This window comes from Geotrypetes seraphini, chromosome 9 (genome assembly GCF_902459505.1).
Source record: "Geotrypetes seraphini chromosome 9, aGeoSer1.1, whole genome shotgun sequence".
NCBI classification, from domain to species: domain Eukaryota; kingdom Metazoa; phylum Chordata; class Amphibia; order Gymnophiona; family Dermophiidae; genus Geotrypetes; species Geotrypetes seraphini.
In genome coordinates this window covers 90,386,500-90,394,032 of record NC_047092.1, presented here as the reverse complement: position 1 = coordinate 90,394,032, position 7,533 = coordinate 90,386,500, and positions in this window count along the sequence as shown.

Below are 7,533 nucleotides of genomic sequence, written 5' to 3'. Positions count from 1 at the left end.
GTGACATCCTGGTATAAATTGAAAAACTAAGGCCATTTCCATGTAGACTTGCTGTATATGGGAATTCGGTTTAGGATGGGCTTGGGAGGGCTTCGGGAGCCCCAGCAATTTGGAACATGAGGACAGTGCTGTGCAGATTTTCATGGTCTGAATCCCGCAAAATTTTGAGATAGTTTGGATAGGCTGGAGTACACTTCTATGTCAACTCCAATAGTTGAAACCCAAGGACAGTACTGGGTGAACTTCTAAGGTCTATGGCCCAAAAATAACAAAGAAAAAAGACATTTTAATCATGAAATTGTATCTACATTTTTTAAAAAGATCAACTAGCCAGTTTCTTAATTCTGTTGCTTTACTTTTATTTCTCAATTTCCTTTTAATCATTGCCCAGTTATCTTTGTCTTACATTTTTATATTTTTATGAAATAAAAAATGCATCATATAATAGGGAGAGCTACTAGATTGTGGCGGGGGGGGGGGTAGGGAGGAGCAAAAAAATAAAACAGGGGAAACAAAACCACAAACTCAAAAGCACAGAACCAAAGTGGAATTGTCCCAATCAGAATGGTGCACACCAAAAAAGTGTCTTTCAACTCATCTGATAAATTCAAATGCCTTTATTCATCTAATGACTCAATGACCCATTGAGTCATTGGATGAATAAAGGCATTTGAATTTATCAGATGAGTTGAAAGACACTTTTTTGGTGTGCACCATTCTGATTGGGACAATTCCACTTTGGTTCTGTACTGGGGGGAGGGAGGAGGGCACTGCCAAAGCAAATGTTGGCTTAGGTGCTACAATCCCTGCATCAGCATTCAAACTAGTAGAGGAAATGTTAAAAGTATACCGCTATTCTTTAAATAATTATCTAACATCATCCCTAGTGTTAAACCTGTCTACTAGATCCTTTATGTTGAGAACTTTTAGTATTTTGATTTCATTGCTATTTCCACTGGAATAATTCTCTGTAAAAATTAAGGTTCAGATGATAGGGATATGAACTTGTATAGGTGCCTATTTATTAACCTGCATTAGCTGCTGATGTAGCAATTTATGTATGCTAACAGATATTGCAGTGCCTTAGCAGTTAACACGCAGCAATGTTTGCATTAAAAAGCTAACACGTTTGGTGGGGGATGGGCTGGGGAGGGCTTAAGTGGCTGGGAGGGTGTAGTAGATGGGCTGGAGTAGGTTTTAATGGAGATTTCGGCAGTTGGAACCCGAGCACAGTACCGGGTAGATCTTTGGATTCTTGCCCAGAAATAGTTAAGAAAAACAAATTTAAAAATTTAAATTGAATCAGGTTGGGCAGACTGGATGGACCATTCGGGTCTTTATCTACTATGTTTAGCTAAGGACTATTCCTTGCAATTAACATGGAGGATGATATGGTGCAGATAATGCCATTTCACCAGATGTGGCTAACTGCACTGTTAACCTGCAGCACAGCTAACATATGGTAAGGATCTTCTCTTTGCATAGGCAGTATGACAAGATTCTGGGAACACTCCAACAGTTAATGCAAAGGTTTTGTGTTATCTTTAACCGCAGTGTAGTGAACAGAGCCATAGTGTGGTCAGAATGCCAAGTGACTGGGACATTTAACACACTAGGGGAAAAGTTTAGAACAGGGTGTCCAACCTGCGGCTCCATGAAGGATTTTGTGTGGCCTCGGGTCGAGGTCGATGCAGTGTTTTCTCTGCTGCCCCTAGGTGTTTACCATCTTGCCGGCTCCCTCCTTTGTCTTGCTGCAGCGTTTGCGCATTTGTGCGGCCCCAGAAACATTTTTTTCAGCCAAAAGGTTGGACACCCCTGGTTTAGAATGTTAACAGGTAAGGATTGATTGGTACAGACCTTTGAAAAAATGATTGAGTAGAGGTTTCAGTCATTAAATAGTTGGCCATTCTACTTATATTTGCCATTTTAGCAGTAGCACAATAAGCTGACAAGGGAAAGGTTGAAGTCCTGGTGACTGAGGGAGAAATCATCCCATCTATTGTCAAATCTATTCTCTTAAGGGATACTTGCAGTAGATAGGGAGAATATAAAGATAACAGGAAAATTAAAGAGAAATACTACACTATCCAGATGTCATGTATTTGCTTTTTATGAGATTTTCAGCTTGAAGAGGAACATTATGAAATAAGTCCCTACATAACTAAGGGCTCCTTTTACTAAGCTGCGCTAGTGGTTTTAGCACTTGCTACAATGCCGTGCGCTAGACACTAACGCCTCCATTGAGCTGGAGTTAGTTTTTCCGCGTAGTGCAGGGGTTAGCGCGTGCTAAAAATACTACCGCAGCTTAGTAAAAGGAGCCCCAAGTTTATTTTCCTTCTCCAGTTTATATCTGCATTTTGTTCTGTACCAAAACACTCTGTTATATCACAGTTTCTGTTTAAATCACACAGTTTAATAAACCATGTAATATATAGGAGAACTTGGTAACAGTCTATAAAGTACTTTTGCTTTTGGAGTTCTTTTTTTAAACGCACCAATTTCAATTGGGAGGATTTTTAAATGTGATAGGCTGCATGATCTAGAACATCTACCTTAGTACCTTTCAGTACATCATTATAATACTGGAATCGGTCTATTTGTGGATTAGGTTCAGATGTTTTTGAGGGTTTTGTTTTTTTTTAATAATGTTTACATTGCACACAGGTCTCTTCAAATGTTAACATAATTTATGGCATGTAAAATGAGTGAAGTATGATCTGGATTTTATGAAACAGGTGATAAAGCCACTCAAGGAATCTGAATGCTATACATACAGTCGGGGAGGCCCAATGGCTGATCTCCATGCAGTGAAACTGGTTAATGTTCTAGAACAGTAGAACCCACGAAGTTGCAGTTGTCGTAGGAATGTGTGAGGTGTATAAAGTTGGATTTCAAATGCCATTCTTATCATGGCATTGCATTAATTTAAAAATAAAGTAAATATGATGTGATATAAAATCCATGTAAAGGGTTTACTTTAGCACCATCATTTCATGATGGGACAGAACTCTTAACTTATATTAAGACTGTATAAGATTTTTATAGTGTGTGTGTGTGTTGAGTGTTACAAAAAAGATCGTATTAACAAATGTTTTTCCTAATTTGTTTTTGCACACTTGATGTTGGTTTTAGCATTTCAAGTAGCCAACTGAACTAAAATAAAGTCATCTAATTATTTTTTTCTTTTGTCAGTGAGTGCCTTTTGCATTTTGTTTACAGTACTTCAGTATGCTTTTTTTCATTGAGTACTTTTCTGATTAATACTATCCAATTGTATTACCTGCTGTTACAGGTAGCATGAAGAACTAGATCACCATTTATAAAAGGATACTTGTATTTAGAAAGTAGTTGAAATAGGCATTAAACTTTATTTCTTAGACAATATGGTATGAGGCTGCCTCAAAATCCTTTCATGGGCTGGCCCAGTAGGATCTTTGGTTCAATTCATGAGTCGGGGTTTCTACTTTTAAGTCAGCAAGGAATGGGAGGAAATCATGGGTCCTGCTCATCTGCCAGATTTTAGGGCTCTTGATTGCAGAGTTCTGAAAGGATTCATGTGCATATAGCCCTTAGCTAAGGACAACATCTATAGGATCAGGATAATTCCTGTGTTAGAGGAGTTTGGTGGGGGGTTTTTTGGTGGGGGGTGCTTAAAAAAGAAAAAAAAATACTTGTCATACTACCCTTCACAGGTAGTTTTGAATTAAAACTCATGACACCAAGATTGCATGGCTCCAGCTAAGTTCAGAGAATGAGGAAGATACCACTACATTTTTTTTAAGTCTTTGATTGCCATGGCAATTGTAACTTTTAACAGTTAAATGTACAGTTTAAAAAAAAAAGTTATGTTTTCCAGGGCATTTTTTCATGCATTATGATGCTTCAGGATATGCAAATTGATACACTTTCTTTTTTTAAAAAAATTTTTTTATTCATTTTAAAGCCAAAAATAAGTGCAACATATTTTACAAATATTTTTCACTTTAACAACACTTAAATTCTATCAATTATATTTATGACAAATACATATATCAACCAACCCCCTTTATACAAACCCAACAATTGCACTCTAAATAAAGATAACTCCCCACCCACCTTCCCAGAACGTGCATGATCAAAGGGCAAATTCAACAATCGCTCCTTGCAGAATTCTGTCAATGGCTCCCAAACATCCATAAATTTCTTATAATGTCCCTGTTGTATGTCCATCATACACTCCATTTTAAAAATGATGTTAAATGTTGATGTTGAAAGCATAAACAAAATATACCCAAAATCTAGGGTCTTTACTAAGGTGCAACATATGGTAATGTGTTATTCCTCAGTAGTGGGATATGTAGTAAACGATTCATGTATACTGCATGCCATACTTTACTAAACAGATGTAAATCTCCTCTGGAGGCTGAACTTGAGGGATCTTATACCTTGTATCTCTGGTAGTTTCTGCTACAGGGCTACTAAAACTTGATCCCTCCCCTTTGGGCTACCAGTCTGGGAGTTTCCTGTCATGCTCAGTTAGTAGAAAAGCCAGGTAGATCTATGACAACAGGAAACAGAAAAAGAAAGAAAGGGCGCGGGAACTCCCGCCACCAGTCAATTCTGCTCAAGAAATTAGTACACTAAAAACCACGGCCAAAAAAGGCCAACTCTAATCAAACATATAATGTGAACATAGGAAATTTATGGAACGTAGACACAGCCTGAAAATCAGAAGGGGCAACCCCCCCCCCAACCCTTAAACCTGAAAAGGGGAATACACATGTAATTCTTAGAGAGGCTGGTCAAAGATATAAATCTAGCTTACCAGTTACTGAAGAGGCGACCTGTGAATTGGACAAAGCAGATGGGCGGAAGTTCAGCCTCCAGAGGAGATTTACAAGATTAGCAGAGGTAAGAAACCTAACCTTTCATTCTTGTACAATCCCTCTGGAGGCTGAACTCGAGAGACGTATCAAAGCAGTCCCAAATCTCAGGGGGGGGCCCAATGAGCCCGCTGCGGGAACATTAGCACCATAGGCCTTATATAGAAACATAGAAGATGATGGCAGAAAAGGGCTACAGCCCATCAAGTCTGCCCACTCTGCTTACCCACCCCCTGTCTATGCCCTAATGACCCAATTTCCTTATCTTGACCCTCGTAGGGATCCCACATGGGTATCCCATTTATTCTTAAAGTCTGGCACGCTGTCTGCCTCGATCACCTGCACTGGAAGCTTGTTCCAATGATAAATCACTCTCTCTGTGAAGAAATACTTTCTGGTGTCGCCATGAAATTTTCCGCCCCTGAGTTTGAGCGGGTGCCCTCTTATGGCCAAGGGTCCCTTGAGAAAGAAAATATCATCTTCCACTTCGACACGTCCCGTGAGGTTCTTAATGTTTCGATCATGTCTCCCCTCTCCCTACGTTCCTCGAGAGTGTAGAGCTGCAATTTGTTCAGTCTCTCTTCGTACGAGAGACCCTTGAACCCCGAGATCATCCTGGTGGCCTCCGCTGAACCGATTCAATTCTGTGCACATCTTTACTGTAATGTGGCCTCCAGAATTGCACACAGTACTCCAGATGAGGTGTCACCATGGCCCTGTACAACGGCATCATGACTTCAGGCTTTCGGCTGACGAAACTTCTATTGATACCCAATATCTGCCTTGCCTTAGATGAAGCCTTCTCCACTTGATTGGCAGTTTCATGTCTGCACTGATGATTACTCCTAAATCTCGTTCTGCTGAAGTCCTAGTTAAAGTTTCTCCATTCAGAAGTACGTCCTGCATGGATTTCCGCTTCCGAGGTGCTTATCACCCTTAGCCGCCACATTAAGCTGATAAAACCTGGAAAAGGGATGAAGGGAAGCCCACATAGCCACCCAACAAATCTCAGGCAAAACCACATGAGATTCAGCCCACAAGGAAGCCATTCCTCGGGTAGAATGAGCCTTCACCCAAGGGGAGGCTTCTTCCCCCTGCCACATAGGCTGAAGAAATGGCTGCACATATCCAACGTGAAATGGTAGCCTTGGAAGCAGGCCGACCCCGACACACGGGGCCCGCCAGGACAAACAGAGGGTCCGAAAGATGGAAGACGTTAGTGGCCTCTAGGTATCTCAAAAGGAGACACTGTACATCCAGAGATTGCAAAACAAGGTCCTGAGACTTGGAACCCAAAGGAACAAAGGCTGTCAGACGAACTTCCTGGTTGACGTGGAAAGTGGAAATACTTTTGGAAGAAAAGAAAGCACAGTCCTCAAAATCACCGCAGACTCTGTGATGCAAAGAAAAAGATCTCTGCACGCATAGCCTGAAGCTCTGATATTCGCCATGCCGATGTGACCCACCACCAGGAAGACTGTCTTAATGGTAAGATCTTTCAGAGATATCCCATCCAGGGGCTCATAGGGCGGACAAGTCAGGGAGCATGGACAAATTCAGGTTCCACGACTGGCAAGGCAGTCGCAAGGGAGGCCTCAGCTCCTGGCCCCCTGAAGCCAGAACATCTGGGTGAGAAGCCAGAGAGCCCTGAACAAAGAGGGACCTAAACAGGAGAGTCCCACAATCTGAACAGTAGAGAGGAGACCACCAGACCCTTCCTGAGGCCATCCTGAAGGAAGCCAGAACATGAGCCACTGACTATACCAAAGGGTCCAACTGAACCCCGCACACCAAGCCTGAAAACACCTCCAAGCTTTTGCATAGGCCAATACAGTCTATTTCCGCTTGCTCTGCAGGAGCGTGGCGATAACTGCAGAGGAATAACCATGGCCATCAAGGCTGCCTACGCAAGCGCCAGGCCATAAGACCAAAGCAATCCAGATCGTGAAGTGCAATCAGCCCCTGTATGAGCAACCTCCGATGGCAAAGAAAATGCAGACACCTCCCAGAGGGACAACTTCACAAGGTCTGTGTACCTAGGTCTCCTGGGACAAGCCGGAGCCACAAGGATCACCGAACCCATGTGAGAGGACACCCGGTGCAGCACTCACCCTATCATAGGCCACGGGAGAAAGTACAGAACATAACAAGTTTCCATTTGGGTCAAGGTTGAACCAAGCATCGAGTCCTTCACTGCTGACCTCCCATCATTGGCTGAAAAATTTGTCGGCCTTCCTGTTCTGAAAAGACACAATCAGATCGAAGGTGGAATGACCCCCAGCAGCGCACTATGCCTCGAAGGCTAGCACGGACAGGGACCATTCTCCCTAGTCCAGTGTTGACGACTGAGAAAGTCTGCCTGAATGTTGTCTATGCCCACCACAAAAACCACGGAGAAAGTGAACAGATGATGCTCCGCCAAAGCAAATAGCATCCATGCCTCCAAGCTCAGCAGGGAACTCCTGTGCCCCCTTGACAGTTGACATAGGCAACAGCCATCGCATTGTCCGAGAACACATGGAGCGCCTTCCGTTGGAGATTCCCTTGAAAGCTCAGCAGAGCTAACCGATCGTTCACAGCTCCAGTCGAATGACTGACCATCTGCTCTCCCTCGCTGTCCAGAAAGCCTGGACCGGTACCGACATGCAAACTGTATCCTTAGTCAGGGTCA